Raw genomic sequence first — 20773 nt, 5'->3', positions numbered from 1 at the left:
TATATTCTAGTCAGTTAGTATTACCGAATCATGCAGTCGGTACACACAAAGAAGTCGATATGAATAGTCTATTCAGTTACAGAAGAAAGTAGTCACAAAACGCAGTATTCACCGAGTTGTTTTACCGAGTATTGTTTCATGGCTACCAAGCAATAAAGTTAACTCACCAAGTTGATATTCATCGAGTGAAATGTTTTACCAGATACATTGAACCTAGACATGCACATGAAAATGTGTTACAAGATTGAGGCACATCTAACTGTTATTATGTTGGAAATTACACTAGGAGATTGTGTATGATTGCAAGGTCAATCTAACCAATGAAATATTTTTATTAGTTATTCATTTGAGGAATCTTTTTGTAAGATCGAAGCAATGAACTAGATCACGGCTATAAGAGATCTATTTATACAGCATGATTTTAGGGTTAGACATAAGAGATGTGAGATATGTGTGTGTATGCATGAAGGAAGACTATTACAAAGACACAGAGAGGTCACCGAGAAGGTTATTAGTGAATAGTCGAAGAACAGAGTAAACAAAAGGGTTTATCGAGTTACAATATGGGTTACCGAGGTATGCTACAAGCTAGGTAATCTTATTTTGAGCACATAGAATTTGCTATAGCATTTCAGATGTAAAGTTCCAAATATTTGTAAAGTCTTATTGTAATATTTTGAAGTTGTAAGAGAAACCTTTAATAGGGTAAAAGACTCTAACCAAGTCTATAAATTGTAAATCCTTTAACGAGGTGCAGCATTTATATAGTGTTGTAAAATCCTTTAGTAAGGTAGATCTAACAGATCTTGATACTCCTAATAGGGTAAGCTATCAGAAATAGCTAAATGTAGCTCTAACTGAGCAATATTTATTATTACAGTAGTGAATTTGTGGGTGCCATCCCCACCGCAGTTTTTCTCTCTAACCAAGAGTTTCTGCGTGACCAAAATATATGTGTTATGGAGTGAATCATGTATGATTGTTATCTGTTTGTTTTAACTTTATTTTATGTTACTGCACTATTATGTTTATGCATAACAGTAAGGTTATTATTGAAGAAAGGTTTTGAAGTATTGATTCACCCCTCCCCTCTCAGTACATTAGCTTTCCATATTGGGCCTAACACACAGTGCATGTCGCTCAACCTTCAGTCAGAGAATATATCATAGAGGGCGACATCACTGAGAAGAGAGCTAATTGGATCACCAAAATCTTGGAGTATGACGTTGATGTCAAACCCACCAAGAAGTCTACGGTAGAGGATTGTGTGAATACTTAGCATAGGATCTTTCCCCTTGAGACCCCGAGGTAGCTGCAAATGAATCTGTCATGGCCATTTTAGAGCCAGCGGAGGCATGCTCGATGGAAGAGTGCAAATGTTTTATGAAGATAGGAATTTTTCCTAAAGGTCTTCCCTCAAGAAAGAGGAGGTTCTATAGGTTACATAATAGTGGTTTCTGACTAATAGCTGATGTCCTTTTCAAAAGAAATTTTGACAGAGTCTTGCTCCGCTATGTGAGTCGAACCCAAGCTGACAAGATTCTTTATGAATTTCATCACAGTTCATCTTGAGGTCACTTCTTGGCGCCAACCACCATTATCAAAATCATACGCGCTAGATACTTTTGGCCATCCATGTTTAAGAAGGTGCACTCCATGGTAAGAGCATGCAAGGAATGCCAGTATTATACAGACAAGTGCAGGAAAGCAGCAATGCCACTTCAACCCATAGTGGTGGAGGAACCTTTTGCACAATGCAGGCTTGACTTCATAGGGATGATCAATCCCCCAAGCTTGGCTAGGCACAAATGGATCTTGACCGCCATGGATTACTTCACCCAATGGTCTGAGGTCGTTACCTTGAAAAATTCATCCGAGTCTAAAATCTTGGCTTTCCTGGAAGATCTAGTATGCCCTTATGGTCCCCCAAAGACCATAATTTCAAATAATGCATGCACGTTCGTAGGCTCACGACTCACCCAATTCGCCCTCAACAAAGGTATTTACCTAAAGACCTCCTCAAACTACTATCCACAAGGAAATGGGCTCACATAATATACCAATAAGAATCTCATCATGCTCATCAAGCGAATTGGCTCAAAGCACAAAAGGGATTGGTGTCACCATCTGAGGAGCATGCTATGAGCAGACCAGATAACGCCAAAGAAAGTTTTGAAGACCTCCCCGTATAAACTTGTTTACGACAAAGATGAATTGTTCCACGTATCCCTGGAAATCCCAGCTCTGCAACTACTTAAATCTTTTGAAATAGCGGAGAATGGCCCTATGGACATGCGGTTGGCTGAAATTATGGAACTAGAGGAAGCAAGGGAAGTGGCATTCACCTCCCTCCAGACATGCCAACAAACCGTTAAAAAGTGGTTTGACAACAAGAAAAGTTCTCCCCCGCAATTCCTGCAAGGCGACCTGGTCCTAAAATTCAACGAAAGAGCTACCAAACCTGACCAGCATGCAAAATTTGATGGGCTATGGGAAGGCCCTTTCCGTATAACGAGTTACAAAGGTCACAATGCTTTCGATCTAGATGATATGCAGGGAGATCTTACAATCTTGATTAACGGTTTCCACTTAAAACCTTTTCATTAACTTAGTGCCTCTTATTGTACATAATGTAATTAGTGCTTTTTTGTGTGCTTTTAGTTTATTGCTTTTTCTTTGGGTAATGTTGCCAACTCAAAATGCCATTAATATTGAAAAGAAAGAGACACTCAATATGCCATTACTAAGGAGAAATAATATTATCATATTCCAAGTACATATACGAAGATTTACAATATTGAGAAAGGCCTCCGACCGCATTTGTCAAAAATCAAATCAAGGCTATTTCTAAGCAAAAAATAGAGAGAAGAGTGGGGGGCTATGTCATAGCAGACTTGTCTTCATCTTCCTACTCCTCCACAAGGGAATCAGAGTCTTCAGTGTCGTCCTCTGCATCCTCCTCTCCTGACCACTCCTGATCAAAAGTAATTTCAGAGGCTTCAGCTATGATGATAAGGACCAAGTCAGGGAGAATGTCTGGAGTCAAGACTTGTGAAAATATATAATCCCTAAACCCAGTACACCAGTCGATACCAACTGGGATGGGGACTATCAAAAAAATATGAAGAAGGAATACAGCGGAAAGCTCTATCCGTAAGCGATGAGAAGATAGTGTTATTGTCTGCAGTCGACTGACAAGCAGATACCAAGGCACTTCTTCCTTAGAGGTAATGAACCCCTACACATCTATCACAAGAGGTAAACCTTGAAAAGGAATGTAGTAAGCTACAACCTCTTCCAAACCTCCAAGATAGTCTCCTGAGAAGAGAGCTCTCATAAGCTTAGAGGCCTCGTACCCACCAATCCCAACATCAAGCAAAGAAGCCACGAAGTGTGAGAAAATGTTTGAGTTAACTCTGTAGTGGTCAGCATTATCTATGAAATCCTCTCTGAACACCCATTTAATGGTAGCGATGATTAGAGGATTCTTCCTCTTCGTCATCCTCCCCAGCCTCTAGTCAAATATGTTGCCAATGAAAGCAACCTGTTCCTTGCTGTTGATGAGCTAGATAGGAGTATCCATCTTTCACAAAATCCCATCGTTAAAGCTGGTAATATAAACAAGAATGTCTGAAAAGGCATATTTATAAGATTTCTCAGCTCTAGGTGACAAATGATGACAATACCAGTACTCTCAACCTCCAATGTACTAGCCTTTCTACCTAAATTTGCATAAGGGAAATAATACTTGCTAACAGCTTTTCATAAATGGCAAGCTACCAGGCAGGTACCTCAATTGGAATGGGCATGTACCTTAGTGCCACGCATTTTGTTAAAGGTGGATCACTTTTAAAGAGAAATCCCCGCAAGATTGCTTCACCTCATGTCACCCTAGTGGGCGCAAGATTTTCTTAATAAAGGGGAAAAATCCTTCGTACAAGTAGATCGTCACAAGTGGCTTGACTAACAGTGGGTAGTTCTAGTGCTCTCTTGGTAATCGCAAATGGTGGTGCTAGTCCTCCCCATAAGTTTTCTCAACCCTAAAAAATGAGCCGACATATGTGCAAAACGAGCGCCCATTCCTAAGTACCTTTCTTTCGCAGTGACCTAGGCATGCCATGCATTAAAGAGAAGGATCCAACAAATTTTCTTTCATTCTATCAACTCATCCTCCAATCAAAGCTGGGCATAGAATTGAGAAACAAAGAACTAAGAAATAGATTTTTCACAAGTAAGAAATGGAAGCTGAAGCTACCTTTTCGGCCCCTGCTCAAGAAGCATTGTGGGTCGATGTCCTTGGCCAACTGTCATATGCCTCTCATGCTTTTCTGCCCAAGTCAAAATATCCAAGGACCAAAGCAAAATTAAAAATAGTTAACCAAAATACCACAATAGTGATAGACCCATTCGAAGATGTCATGGAACTAGAGCTCCACAAGTAGTCGAAGAACTTGAGGGAGGTCGCATACAACAAGATGATTCATCATAGAGCGGACTCATTTTCCATAGCAGCTCATTTCTGGCAAAGTGGGACTCCTCAATTTATAGTCCCAATGGTCCCACACTGTCTAGAGCTTGTGGCGGCGATTGCCAACATTTTCAACCTCAATTCTTGCTCTGCCAGTGGTCTTTCTTTAAGGGTGGTCATATCACCAGATGCCATAAAGGACATGATGTGTTTCCCTTTCTTTGAAGCAATGAAGGTCTTCTCAGATGCCACCATGGAAGAATAATGGAACTCAAGAAGAGATGTGGTCCCTTTTTGTAACAGTATCCTGAACCAGAACCAGTCAGCAGGCCCTCCAAAGCTACCCTTGTCATATAGCGACCTAAAGCATAAGAACCTTAAAGATATTTCATCCATTCTCACTTGGTTGTGCGGTCAGGAAAATGATCGAGAGATTACAGCTGCAATGATGGGTTTCCTTTTTAAATGCAAAAAATAGAAAGAAGCTTTCTATTTCGATTTCTCTGACCTGATAGCCAGCGAAATGGTAAAACAATTATCCAAGTTCCATCAGCTTTGGTGTTTCAGGTTCTCCTCAATCTTGGTTCACCTGCTCTTACATCAGAACAAATCCTTTTTCAGCCGGTGTATCAAACTGGCCAGCAGCGATGATGTGGGAAATAGAACTCCAGTTTCAGTCTAGATGCCCATTGTTTTGTCCTCCTATGATGGTTATCAATTTTTTGATTATTTCCTAACTCCCACCTTGAAGGATTTTGGCATCATTCCCATTGAGCCACTCTCCTGCTTTTCAAAAATCTAAATGAACTAGATGTGCAATGAACGGCCCCCCTGTGACTGGTTCATAGGCAGTGATTTGTCTTTTGTCCAAGTCCATGGTTTCTCTAAGGAACCTTTCCATCTACCTACATATGTCACAAAGAGGACTCTTTCTCTCAAGATCACTCACCAATCGGTATGGGTGGAGGAAGCTATAGGGTCCAGGAAACATGACACCTCAATCATCGAGGACAATAAGGCTATCGGTCCCATCACCCTAGTTCATCGGGGCATCACAGAGAACATCCTGATATCAAAGCTAGTGTAGCTTGGGCTGTTGGTGATTGATGACTTTTGGAGCTATGACCCAGATGGGTGCTTGTCTCGCAAGAAGAATGCGGTTAAACTTGAGCTGTAGAGTGTAATGGAACAATGCGCTAATCCATAGGCGAATGACCCAAGCTGGTATGTGGGTCTCAATGATTTTCTCATCCTCAAGTGCCCCTGGGTTGAGTTTTTACTCTATTTCGCAAAGGTACAACCCCACAAAGCCCATTCCTCGGGCTATGCATGAGACCATGATGGCTAACACTTGGCCGCGGAGAAAGTGGAAGGATTTCTAGATCTACCAACAGGAAATAAATCAACCTAGAGCAAACATTGGAAATGTTCCTTCGGATGAACGTTTTGATCTTGAATGGCGCCAGGAAAATAGATCTGACGAGGGAACAGGTGATATCTCACCACATGGGTATTCATCTCCCGAGGTTGCCTAGCAGTGAGAAGTTGAAATTATAAATATTGAAGAGAGGGATAGCAAGCCTAATACTCTTTCCCCTCTTGACATTTCTGCTCGTAGGCCCCGCTCCCAAACTAGTAAAAGGCAAGCTGAGAAGCAGTGTCAGGAGGACCCTCCTAGCAAAAGGTAATATTTGGGCTCTGAAATGAAGGTTTCATCCTCTCAAATCCCAGACAAGCCCTCAGACTCTCTGAGGTTGACAACCCATGCAGTCCAAGTACGCTCTTCCTCACCGTTTTCCTCTTCTCAAGCTCATATTTCTTCTGTTGCCCATGTCGTAGATATGCATGCTCAAATTCCCACTGCCCTTACCCTAGCACCGGTCGGAGCACCGATTGGCCTATTTGATACCTTCCTGCAAGTTCCAATCCTGCTCCAAGCCCCAACCTCTATGTCTACAACTTTTTCCACCCAGATGTCAGAAGCAGCCACCGTCTCACGCAGACTTGGTTTTGGAGAGTCCACTCCTCCCCAAATTGTTGGAACATCGTCCGTTGATCCATTTCTATTAGGATCCTCTCCCTTAATCCCATTATTTTCTCCCACAATGTTGTCACATCCTATCCAGAACACTTTTGATGGCCCTGTTTCCCAGTTTCCCTTTGCAATTCCCCCTGGTGCTGCATTTGCAGGTCAAGCTATCCCCAACCTGGATGCCTACCAATAGCAAGTTACTTATTTCAAGACCGCCCTTGTTGGCAGAATATTTAAAAGAAAAGAAAAGGAAGGCGCTAGGCCATCCTACCCACACCTACAAACTCATTTGAATGAAGAGAAGCAGAGTCTATTCTTTGTAATTAGTTTCCCCAAAGTCAACAAATTGGAGTCAGAAATGAGGCCCAGTGATTATGACCTGCATGCTATCGGGGTTAACCTTTTGAATGCTATGGTGTCTGATAAGGTCAAAATGATGGAGGAGACATTGAAGGTTATCTCTTCAGACTCTATCAAAAAGATTCATCGCTTAGAGAAAATGCAAGCGGAGAATGTTAAACTCCGAGAATCGCTGACCTAGTAAAGAAGAGAAGATAAAGCTCTCCGTGTTAAGATCAATCATATGTAGGATTGCTCACTCAAGCTAATGCTGAAAAGGGAAAGTTATAGTCTTCCCTCAATAATCTAGGTACACAGTTGAAAGGTCAAGAGGCAACCAAAAACGTGGCTTTAAAAGAATTGCAAGAAAAATATCAAGAAATTCAGCAACTGAAAGCAGCTTCTAGGGATGCCACGCAAATTCAGGCACAGCTGCGTGAGGAGGTCCATCTAAAGGAGGAGCATGCTCAAAAACTCAGTGATGCTTAGGTGATGCTCTCAGAAAGAAAATCAAAGTTTGAAGTAGAGTTGCACGAAAAGGAAACTAGCCTGGAGCAAGCTGAGATGAAATTGCAAGATGTGTCGTTTCTTTTGCACCAAGAAAAGGTTGGTGTTGCGCAACTCTGGCAAGCGATGTAGAATGGAGATGTAAAGATCCACGTGCTAGAAAATTAAGTGGTCACTGAACAAAATAGGTGCAGAAAGCTACAGGGTGAAGTAATGACAAAAGGTGAGGAGATCTCGTAGTTGCTAAACACTCCTCCCCCCGTGGAGGTTTCTCAAGACTTTTCCTTTATTTTAATAGATTTATATGTTTCTCATTGGGAAAAGGTGAAGCAGTACCACCCTTTGCTGCATCCTGTGCTAAGATTCCTTAATGATGCACAATCCCTCTATGCTGAAGTCAACAACCTCATAAGCAGTTCTATGATTGTCATCGGTCCTAAGCTCCCGGTAGCCCGGGATCTTGCCCAGTTGTTGCACTCTGCTCAAGATGAAGAATTGAAGGAAAAGGGGATTGTGGACCATTGGTAATTGATTAGAAGGATGAATGTTTTCATCAACCTGCACAGGGAAATCATGTAGCCTTTAGAAGCTCTTGCACCTCTATAGTTTTCGATTTCGAACATCAAGCAGCGCATAGAGAGGTTTGTTTTATTGGGCCTACCTTCTCCTTTTCCTACAGATGGTACTGTGCTAGGGATTGAGCAAATTTTAAACCAGATTGAGCATTTGTAGCAAGATAGAACTTTCATGCAAGGTCTAGGCAATCCTATTTCAGTGGATTAGGTTGAGCATCTTTTGCACCCTCTGCCCAACTCTCTGCTCTCCTAAAGCTAGTCCGGGATAAGCCAACATCTTTTCCTTTTGATGAAGTGATTTGTCTAGAGCAACATTTCTAGAATTTGGAAGTGTAGGTGTTTCCCCTTGAAGATGAGTGGTTGCAAATACAACAGGCTTTTGACTCGCTCTACCCTATTTTATCATAATGTCTAGTCTATGAACTAGATTTTTTGGGATCTAAGCTTTCTGCAGGCAGAATTCCCCTTTTAGTTGCCAAGAAATGTTAACATTATTTTGGGATTGGTCAGTGGGTGGCATTTTGCTAATTTTTGGTGGCCCCACCTCTTTTGTTCCTCCCATTCACATGCATCAGCAAGGACAGTTGTCAGGTCGGCGAGGGTTCTCTGCGATTGTTTTTTCCCTTTTGTTTTTGCAGTAGCATCAAGCTTCCATGTGGCATGGGTTGTTCATTTAGTGGCATCTTTTTGGTCCTGCTACCCACCATTTTTTGATCGCGACTCTTTGGTCATGCGCTTGACAATGTCAGGGGCTAACAACTTCAGGGGCTAACAACTTTTGGGGCGGTATGTTAGAAAATCATACATGTGGCCCACGACGTGCGAACCGAATAGGCAGTGGAGTTAAAGTTTGTTAGGAGTCAGAGGCTCTATTTAGTTTAGTTTTTTCCCTGTTATGGGGGTTCAGAACTTCGCAAGGCGATTACATTTCTTAATAGCATTTTCAGCCTTAAAAAACTATTTTTATTGTTTTCTGAAGAAGTTCAATCAAACTATATCTATGGCCTTTGTGAGACTTTACTCTCAATATGCATTAATGGTATTTTATGTGCTTCTCTATTAGGATTTTCAAAAACTTCAAGAATATATATATCTAAGATTTTGCCAATTGAACTATGTGTTACACTTGTTATCTGGTAAATGCATGATAGGTATTTCTTTAAGTTACAGAAAGATTTGATTGAATCTTGGTTGTGTTTCTGATCCGAACTTGTAGATTGTTGAATGGGCTTAAAAAAATCATATGTAATTGGTTTTTATGTACTCATGTCTTCTTAAAATATGCTCTGGCGCATCGCCTTAGTAGCATAGTTTTTACTATTTTAAAGTGTTTCTTTCTTCCCCTTTCCTCGAAACATCAAGGAAGAGTTAGCTTCTCAATCTCGGAGGCCATTCAGTGAACCATGCACAATCGGTCTCCCCATCACTGAATTTCCCATAAGGTTGTTTATTTCTGTAGACACCTAAAATTGTCCAGTCTAATTAAATAAATATTTTATTTATTTAATTGCTTTAGCCTAATTCTTCTATTAATTAAATAATTCTTTATTTATTTAATTAATTCATTTATCTTCTTCTAGCCTTATTTCTCATTTAAATAAATACATTTATTTATTTAAATTATCCTTTTTCCTAAATTAAATAAATATTTTATTTATTTAATTATCCCACTTCTTCTATGAATTAAATAAATCTTTATTTATTTAATTAATTCATTAACTTTTTCTACCCATGACACATGTCATTCATCTCTTAATTCTTACACTACCTACCCTCTTGTTATTTTCTTCTTTTCTTTACCTACCCTTTAATCATAGCCGACCATTTATCTTTTACACCTCTCAATCTTATCCCTCCATTTCTTATAGTGTCTTCTATATAAGGAGATGCTTCCTTCATTATCAACCCCCGACGATTACTCGACTACACTACGCTTTTGAACTTTCATATGCGATCCTACTTGCAACCACATTTCAATTCTTTGTTGAGCTCTTGTGCACATAAAATCTGAGAGCAAATATATCAAGCAAGATCAATGGAGATAGGAAGAATGGAGATTCAAACCCTATTGGACATGTGATGGTATAGTCTTTGTGATTTCATTTGATTTGCATTGTCTTAGGTAATCTTCATATGTTATGGTGGATCTTTGTTGTTGTTATGCTAGGGTTTTATGGTTGAATTCATTCAGTCTTTCAATATTGTTGTTTCCACTTTTCACCATAAACATTTTGGCACGCTCGAATCCTTCTTTGTTGAGCTCTTGTGCACATAAAATCTGAGAGCAAATATATCAAGCAAGATCAATGGAGATAGGAAGAATGGAGATTCAAACCCTATTGGATATGTGATGGTATAATATTTGTGATTTCATTTGATTTGCATTGTCTTGGGTAATCTTCATATGTTATGGTGGATCTTTGCTGTTGTTAGGCTAGGATTTTGTGGTTGAATTCATTTAGTCTTTCAATATTGTTGTTTTCACTTTTCACCATAAACATTTTGGCAGTATCTTGTATTCGCAATATGTATACAGGATACTGCGGATACCGATTGATGGGGAGTTAGTTCCTTATGATCGAGAGGGAGACAGGGATGCACTGAGATGACTATTCCAAGATCTGGGATTGGAGATGAGGGTAGGACACGTGGCTTGGGACACGATGACATGGACAGGATTGGTACCACCATTAGTATCCTAAAATTGTTTGGGACCTGCTTGAGTGTATATCATAAGCATCACATAAGAACATCTCATCACATAGATACACATGCATATAGCTACCGCAAGGATGAATCACCTCACATATATATAATCATAAGTGTCATGATACAATTATGTCAAAATCATATGGCTACAATCACCCGAAGGTGTCATCATACAAAATAGTATAAAACTGATACATAGGGAGCCCTCTAAGGATATGATGAAGTCCCTCCCTCAGAGCCACCTATTCTTGATGGAGTGTGAGCCCAGGAAGGACCCACCCCAGAATCATCTCTCATGTCCCCTCTGTCTAGTGGTGGTGGAGGACCCATGACCCCACCACTCAACACCTGCCTCCCTACCCTCAGTGTTGTCTCAGCCTCTGTATAGCACTGAATAGCCTAATCCCTCTCCTACTCAGTATCCCTTAGCTGTCTCTTGAGCCTAGTTGTCTCATCCTCCTCCTCCTCTCCTCCTCCTCCCCCATCCCACAACCAATCCTCATGTCACCCTATCTAGACAGAGAAACCCATTGATCACTCCTACCAGTACTGATGGTAATGCCAATCCTATATGTGTCATCGTGTCCCAAGCCATGTGTCCTACCCTCATCTCCAATCCCAGATCCTAAAACACACATCTTCAGTGCATCCTTGTCTCCCTCTCGATCATAAGGAACTAACTCCCCATCGATCAGTATCCACAGTATCCTATATACATATTGTGGATACAGGATACTACCAAAATGTTTATGGTGAAAAGTGGAAACAATAGTATTGAAAGACTAAATGAATTCAACCACAAAACCCTAGCCCAACAACAACAAAGATCCACCATAACATATGAAGATTACCTAAGACAATGCAAATCAAATGAAATCACAAAGATTATAGGATACTGACGGTGGTGCCAATCCTGTCTGTGTTATCGTGGTGCCAATCTTGTTTGTGTCATCGTGTCCCAAGCCACAATACTACTGGTGGTGCCAATCCTATCTATGTCATTGTGTGAGAAGTGAAATCACAAAGATTATAGGACCTTCTTGAGTGTATCCTCTCAGCAGCTTATCCAATCGACAACATATGTTCATCACAGAACTGTCGATCCAGCCTTGAAGACGTATTACTAGCATCTTTTTGTTTTAGAAGCCAAAATCCTTCTAGTTGTTGGGTCAGGAGGTCGGACCTCTGGAGCGACCCACACACATACGGTTCTTAGTAGAGATACAAAGTTCACCACGAGGAGTTTTTGTGGGGACTGATGCTTGGCTGCCCCGAGAAGTGAGTGCCGAGGGTGGAGCCAGTGGGGTCAAGCATCTAAGTATCTGCTCTGAATAGCATAGCCTCAGGGGAAACCCCATGTGAGATCAACAACTATTGTCCTAGCTAGCCATAAGAATTGTGCTTGTCTTATTTTGAACAGTCAAACATTCAAGACCAAACATTAAAACATTGTGTCTTTTGTGTCTTCAAGTGTATGCAAAACAATTTTACATCAAACAACACACTTTCTTTTGAGTCATTTTGAGTCTAAACACTTGCAAACATTGAGTCCTCATCAACATTGTGTCCTCTTGTCATGAAAAACAATCAAAAATTCAAATTTGGTCACAACAACAACTTCACAAATTAGAAAAATTTACAATCCAACAAACAAGAACAGTCAGTTTCAGACTTATTCAACTTCCTAGGTTATCTCTCTGGGTTTTCATCTAGTATTCAACCTATTTTGGGGTCTCACAAAGTCCATCATTGCTTTACACCTTACATTACATTCACATTTGTCTAAACTTGAGTCAAAAGGTCACTCACTTGTCCTCATCATACTTTGTCAACACATTACATACAACAACATTTTGCTAAGTAGTCCCTCATCAAGGTCTATCACCTCTGGGTCTCATTTGGTCTTACTTAGAGTCAAGGTCAACTTACCTCATCAAGAGAAACTATCATCTCTTTCAAAGTCACACCTACTCTAGTACATACATACTTGGTCTTACACTTTGGACATTGCAAGTAAACTTCAGATTCATTTACATTCCATCCAACTCTTGGTCTTCCATACTCTTTCCATTTTCATCTAGTCTCACACATCTTGGTCAATACCTAGTTCATGGTTGAAAACTGTTCCCAAAAATCTAGGAGAGAAGCTAAAGAGGCTCAAGAGTTCGCAAACATGAGTTCCTATGAGTATGGCAATGATGTCTTTTTCAATTCTGATCATACTACATTACCTGGCATGGATGCCTATAGAAAAATTCCAAATGTTGAGCACATGGACACTACAAACAACAATGATACACATAATGACAATATGGACAACTTTTCCATACATTCAGCAGAAGTGGAAGACTCCATTATGGATCCCCGTTTCAATAGATTGGTTGAGGAAATAATGAGGAGAGATAGACAATACTTCTTACAAGTGATGGCACAAAGTGGAGCCAAGATCCCTCATGATTTTGACATGTCTCAAATAATGGAACATCGACCTTTGCAACAACCTAACCTCAACATGGATCAAAGGAGGCCTAATAGTGGAGGTAATAGAGGACCACATATGATGCCTGAATCACCATCATCTTTGTTTCAAAAATCTGAGGTCCCATACACACATGGTCAAGCATATGATACTCACCTTCGCAAACCATTATGGAAGTCTCATGCAAAAAAATATACTCAATCACATACCAATGCTAAGGACCAACCACCAAAGCAATTGGATATCCAAAGGCATGATCAAAATTTGGACACAAGTAAATCCCATGTCAAATTATGGGGTAACACATTAGAACAAACTCATTGCATTCCTGTGGAGTATGCTATACATGGACAAAGTAGATATTTCATTCCTCACCATGACTCTATACCAAGTGGTCCATATACGCAGCATCATTATAGGCCTCCTCCATATGAACATGTGTATGATCAATATCATCCATATATGCAACATGCTCCTCCTCCACGTGGTGCTTCAGGAATGGGATATGGTCTAAGAAGTTGATCTCCACCTAAGAACAATATGGAACAGAAAATCGAGGACTTACAAAAGAAAATGGAGGACATAAATACACCAAAGCCAACTTACACAATGAGAGACATATGTCCGTATCCATTTGACAAAAGCATTCCAATGCCTCCATTTCCTACACACTTTGTGACACCTAAGTTTGATAAGTACAGAGGCAAAGGAGATCCTAAGGCACATATAAGATAGTTTTTCATAGCTTGCATTGAGGTAGTAGCAGAAGAGACATATTTGATGAGATTATTCCCACAAAGCTTAGGTGATCAAGCTATGGAATGGTTCTCCCAACTTCCACCTGGAATTAAGTCATGGGGTGACTTAGTAGAGACATTTATCCAACATTTCTCATACAACATACAGACAAACATATCACTCACTACCTTGTGCAACACCAAGCAAAAGGATGGAGAATCTTTTTCATCATTTTTACAAAGATGGAGAAATCTAGCCAACAGATGCTTGTGAAATCCCACAAAAACAAATGGTAGAAATGTTCACCCAGAATGTTAACAAAGACATTGGTTATGACCTAAGAAAATCTTGTTTGTCCACCTTCAAGGACGTCATTGAAAAAGGCTTAGCGACAGAAAAGGTCCTAATTGAGCAAGGAGTAATTAAGATATTCAAAGAAAACAAAGATGACTTTAAAGGAAAAGACAAGCCAAGATTTTGGAATAAAAATAAAAACACAATCAATGATGGTGTTGTGGATGCCAATACAGTGTGACCCAAAATCATTTTTTCTTAATCAAGCTCTACAAACAATCAGGTCAATACTCAAACAACTTCCAAGTCACGAAGGAAGTACACTCCATTGGGAGAACCACTAGAATCAATTTTCAAGAAGCTAGTGGCAAACAAGATAATAACAATCCCAGATCTACCTCCATATGAGCCAAAGGTTAAACCAAATAGGTGGAATGATGATGAGTATTGTGAATTTTATAAAAGAAAGGGACATAAAATAGGAAATTGCCATCGACTGAAGAACATCATACAAGATCTCATTGATAGAGGTGACATTGAGATTGAAGGACACTCATCCAACCAAGAACATGAAATGTTTAAGGAACCATTCCCAAAACAAGACAAGGGAAAAGCTAAAGCCACAAATGACCAAACCAACTATACCAGAGCATCTTATAACTATTATTCAACTATCAATCACATTTTGATGGACAATTATGTCTCTACCATTATCATCAAGGACAAAACACCTGAGAATTCTACCCAAAGACCCAAGATTGTCCTAAAAGGCATTGGATCTTCTTTCGAACCTACCCCTGAATGCAATGTCACAACTCATTAGGGTAAATTCACTTTTCAAGGTGCTCCAGCCAAAAACATAGCTTCCTCATCAACCAAACCTGAGTATGACCTTGTAGAATAGTTAGGGAAGACACCCACGCTTATCTCAATTCTTGAGCTCTTACGCATATCCCCCACACATAAAGCTATTCTTGACAAAATCTTGAGAGACACTACTATCCCTACTAATCTGAACATGGACCAGTTTCAAGCCATGGTGGGATACCTTTTTGTTCCACACTCACTTACATTCACAAAAGCCTATGACGCCTCCATAAGTCAGCCACATAATGCACCTTTACACATCGAAGCCTTCATACACAAACATCGAATAAAATAAGTCCTGATAGATGGAGGAGCAGGTCTAAACATTTGTATATTGAGCACTATTAAACGATTGGGATATTCAGATAAAGTTGTGAATTCTACAAACAAAATTACCATCAAAGCGTATGATGAAGAAGAGCGTTCATCCAAAGGCACAGTCACCTTACCTCTCAGAGTTGGGCCAATTACAAAGGATGTGGTTTGTCAAGTCCTAGACCTAGATCTCATATACAATATATTACTAGGATGTCCTTGGATTCATGAAATGAGGGCAGTCCCATCTACATATCACCTATGCATTAAGTTTCCACACAATGGAGTTGAAGTGACCGTCAAAGCTTACCCAGACCCATTCATATATTGCAACAATGTGTGAGCTCAATCAAAAATAACAATACTAGTCAATGGAGAGGCTATTTCTTCATCAGCATATGTTGATCCAAAATCCTTAAAAGCTTTTACATCAAAACAAGCAGAGATCAAAGAAAAGTTCAAGATTAAAGACCTCGGATGCAGTGAGTATATCTTTCATGTTGATCAACTCCCACTATCTCCTAGGAGATTGAGTCGACAGGAACAATCTATAAATAATTTGCAAGGAATTGGGTGTGAACCACCTAGTGTTGTCGCTACTAAGTCTAAATGCAAATCTCCTCTAGTGGTGCAAGCAACTCTTGATATCAATAGTCATAAGAGTGGTTCCAGCAAAGAATCTATTGAGCATATTGCCAACCCTCTTGATAACTCACATAGCTTTACCATATCATCCAATCATTCCATTTCCACTCCACTTCCAGACTTAGATCAACAAGAATCACAAAAGTTCTCACTTATTGGGGATTTAAAATCAAGATTTGAAAAGAAAATTCTAAAAGTCAATAATAAAGAAAAGTCCTTTAGTCCAAATCAAAATCAAAAGCTACTGGACTCCACAAAAATCAAAGTCAAGGATAAAAGTCATATGAAGCAAAAAGAGAAAGAGTTGATCTCCCCTACTATCAAAATAACTGGGGGCAAAAGTTCTAAAATTTTAAGTCAAAAAGAACACTTGTTGATCCTAAGTCTCCATCATGCTATCCTACTCTCACTTCTTTTCGCAATCATAAGCCTTCATCACTCATCCACTTGTTCCACACATCCATTCCCTTCTAGTGATACATCATGGACCTTTAATGGAACTTCCTCGAGGGACTTTGTTATCAAGGATGCCCAAAATTCTTTAGGTGACACACATATGGGCTTGTGTAGTCCACATGCTAGTAATTCTATCTTAGTTCCTTTATCAAGGAAGACAGTCACTCGAGTTACACATCATTCAGTCAAGGAACAATACATCTACAAACATAAGGTAAAGCCTCACACATTTGAGGCGGGTGACTTAGTTCTCAGAGAAAATCCCAAAAATAACAAGACAGAGAGAAGAAGGGCAAGTTTGAACCAAACTGGCTTGGTCCTTACATCATCATAGCAACATATGGATCTATTGCATATCAGCTTTCAACTCTAGGTGATGAACCTTTGGAGGATCCTATCAACAGCATGCACCTTCGCAAGTTTTACACATAGCTCTTCAGATTATCCTAATTCAAAATACAAAAAAATACAAAAACTTCAAAAATACAAAAAAATACCAAAATACAAAAAAATCATAAAAATAAAAAATCATTTCTTGGTGAAAACCTGGCAAACAGGCGCCTTGTGACACCAAAAAAAAAATTTCGTCCAACGGTGAAAACCACTTCAGTAGCACCCTGGGCAAGTACCATGGTGAAAACTAGGTCATTGACGCCATGTGTAGAGACATTGCTCCTCCCTCCTTCAGGATTCAATCTCATCTTTCACTTTTGCACACATTCACAACCTATCCATTCATAATAAAACTTACCCATTCCCATCATGGCTTGTTATTGATCTACCTAAGATTGGTTAGCCATTCATAATAAACATTCCTTTTCACCCCTTTCCATCCATAATAAATCAGCTCCTATCTATGGCTAAGGAAAATCCTATGTCTAGTGATGGGTGTGGAATTGAGAGTATCACACATTTTGAGGAGTATAGTTTCTTCTAGTTTTCTTCAGTCTATCTGCGCACAATCCATAATAAAGAAACACTTGCATCGCCGATCCGCAATAAAGTTTCATCTTCTCTGCAATAAAGTATTAGTTTCATGGATTCATTCAATTTCAAATGAGACACAGCAGCAACAATGGGCTTCAAACAAATCAAATCTTTCAACAGACTCAGACAACATTATGGTTCAGTGCTATCTATCTTTTTTGTGAAAGTAAACATTGTGACCACAATTAAATAGACTTATACAAGTGACAAGAGACACTAAACTTGAGGCTATAGTGGATGTTGGTGTCGAGTCTTGATTTTATTTTGATTTTATCTTTTGGTGACATGTCTTTTATCTTTTCTAGTATGTCTCTAACTAGAGATTCTATCTCCAAGATGTCTTTGACTAGAAAGGCAAGGATGGGGTATCGTCACCTATTTTTCTTTGTTGTCTGTAGATTGTCTCTTAGTAATGCTATGACTTGTCAAAGGATATGAGGACACTGTGAGTCTAGTGTGAGCTGGGGCATTCCTTGTTTGTGACTATCTTATCTCCATGCAAATAGGTACAATGACTTTCTGGGTCAAACATATGCCTCAATTGTCATAACCTATTTTGCCATAATAAAGCTTAATGATGATAATGCACAAGAAGGTCTCTCACTTTCATATCTTCTACCTTTCATCCCCCTTTCTTGATTTACTTCCATCGTTCTTCTTGAGTTTGTGTAGCCTGCTATCACACGACTAAGTATAATGAGAAACCAAAAACATTTGCATTTCATGTAGTTGCACCTGCATTACTATATATTAGCATTTCATGCATACATACATATAGATATCACAATTGCATCACATCCTACACACAACACATGTTAGCAATCTTACATTTTTATCATGTAAATAGTTCTTTGCATTATCATATTCATTTGCATTTCATACATTGACATTTGCATTGGCATGACATATTAAAAACATAAAAGAATAAAATATTGCATTCCATCATGTACATATTTGCATCCATATCATAAGCATCACATAAGAACATCTCATCACATAGATACACATACATATAGCTATCGCAAGGATGAATCACCTCACATATATATAATCGTAAGTGTCATGATACAATAATGTCAAAATCATATGGCTACAATCACCCGAAGGTATCATCATACAAAATGGTACAAAACTGATACATAGGGAGCCCTCTAAGGATCTGATGAACTCCCTCCCTTGGAGCCACCTAGTCTCGATGGAGTTTGAGCCCAAGAAGGACCCACCCCAGGATCATCTCTCCTAGCCCCTCTGTCTAGTGGTGGTGGAGGACCCATGACCCCACCACTCGACGCCTGCCGCCCTGCCCTCAGTGCTATCTCAGCCTCTGTATAGTGTTGAATACCCTGATCCCTCTCCCATTCAGTATCCCTCAGCTATCTCCTAAGCCTATTTGTCTCATCCTCCTCCTCTTCTCCTCCTCCCCCATCCCATAGCCAATCTGCATGTCGCCCTATCTAGACAGAGAAACCTACTGATCACTCCTGCCAGTACTGATGGTAGTGTCAATCCTATCTTTTTCATCGTGTCCCAAGCCACATGTCCTACCCTCATCTCAAATCCTGGATCCTAGAACACTTGTCTCAGTACATCCTTGTCTCCCTCTTGATCATAAGGAACTAACTCCCCATCGATCAGTATCCGCAGTATCCTGTATACATCCTCCAAGGTGACTGTCATCTCACCCATCGACAAATGGAAAGTACAAGTCTCTGAGTGCCATCTCTCAGCCAGCACAGTCAGCAACCCCATGTTCACCTGAAACTTAGGCACATACAGAATATGTCGCAAACCCATAACCTCAATCACTGCCCTATCCTCAAATGTTAGCTCTGGTCGTAAACTTTGAGTCGATGGGAATCTCTCTCGTGACTCCAGCATACATAGGTACTCCTACAGTCAAGCAAATCAACTATGTCAGTTAAAGTGGTATTCCTTGTTCATCACAAAATGCTTCTTTTTATCTAAGTGCTTATGATACTCTTGTAGATGTCTAAAAATGGTCAACGCTTGCGGAGTCATATTTTAACATTTGCGCATTGCCTTATTTTAGGGTTTTTTGCGTCGCATTAACATTTCTCCTATGATTCACACTTGGTCTTTATCATTTGCGAGCATCGAGTCCTTCTGCATTCTTCATTCATCTCACTTTCAAATTTGGTCTTGTCAATAACAATCTTCAGTCATGATTTTGGTCGATCTTATCCTGTCGCATCAATGTGCATGCTCAATCCTAATCGATGATGGAATTAGGGTTTTGTCCTCTTTTCAATCTTGTCATCTTGTGATCAATTTTTCATCGATCATTTTCATTTTCAATCTTGTCATCTTGTGATCAATTTGTCATCGATCATGGTCATTTTCAATCTTGTCATTTTGCAATCTATTTTGTCATCGATCATTGTCGTTGTTGTCATTTTGCGATCGATTTGACATTGATCGTTGTCTTTCTCAATCATGTCAATTTGGATCAATTTGTCATTGTTCCTCATCAATTGGTGCATTTATCAATCAAATCACTTATCAGCATTGGTCTTTTATCAAGTCAGAATCATGATCCAGTCTATCCTACATCGAGACCTAATTGTTGTTCTTGCATTTCTAATTCATCTTCTAGGGTTTCATGATTTATTCATTTAATCTTGTTTGTCATTCTCCCTCTAGGTTAAATTATTTATTTATTTATCCTAAGTCTTTTTGTCACAATTAAATGTTTATTTAATTGGCTAACTAATTTCTCCTCTCTTTGTGAATTAATTAATGAATGAAAAATTATTAATTAATTTACCTAATTTTCCAATTTACTAATTTCTCCTAATTCCTAATTTTCTAATTTTCATCAATTTTCTAATTTCTAATTCATCTAATTTTCTAATTTCTCCTATTTCTCCTAATTTCATGGGAATGACATAGCAAATTTGTTATAATTTGTCATAATTGTCAATCAATCAATTTTGACATAGCAATTTGTCATAATTGTCAATCAATCAATTTCGCATAGAAAGTGTCAATTTGTCATAATTTGTCATTCTTGATTTGAAATTTCCATTTGAATCAAATTCATGCTAATCTTGTCTTTTCTCCAATTTGTCTATAAATTAGATGAATTTCTTCAATCAAAAGGTCAAATCAATCACGCTTCTAGTATCCTTATGCTATCTTGTCAATCTTGCTTTCATCTCATGCTTATGCACTTATTGGTGAGATCCACAAACAAAGCAACTTGAAGGAGAAAGAAGGACAATGGAGATTTCTGGAGGAGACATTCATGTTTACGTTGGTTTGCATTTGCATTTGAATGTTTTATTTCCCTTTTCTCTATTGAATTTAATTAGGATTGTTGTCATTGCAATTTAGTTTTCATG

Source organism: Cryptomeria japonica, chromosome 11 (assembly GCF_030272615.1).
Source record: "Cryptomeria japonica chromosome 11, Sugi_1.0, whole genome shotgun sequence".
NCBI lineage: Eukaryota > Viridiplantae > Streptophyta > Pinopsida > Cupressales > Cupressaceae > Cryptomeria > Cryptomeria japonica.
The sequence above is the reverse complement of the archived record's forward strand: the minus strand, read 5'-3'. Positions refer to the sequence as shown.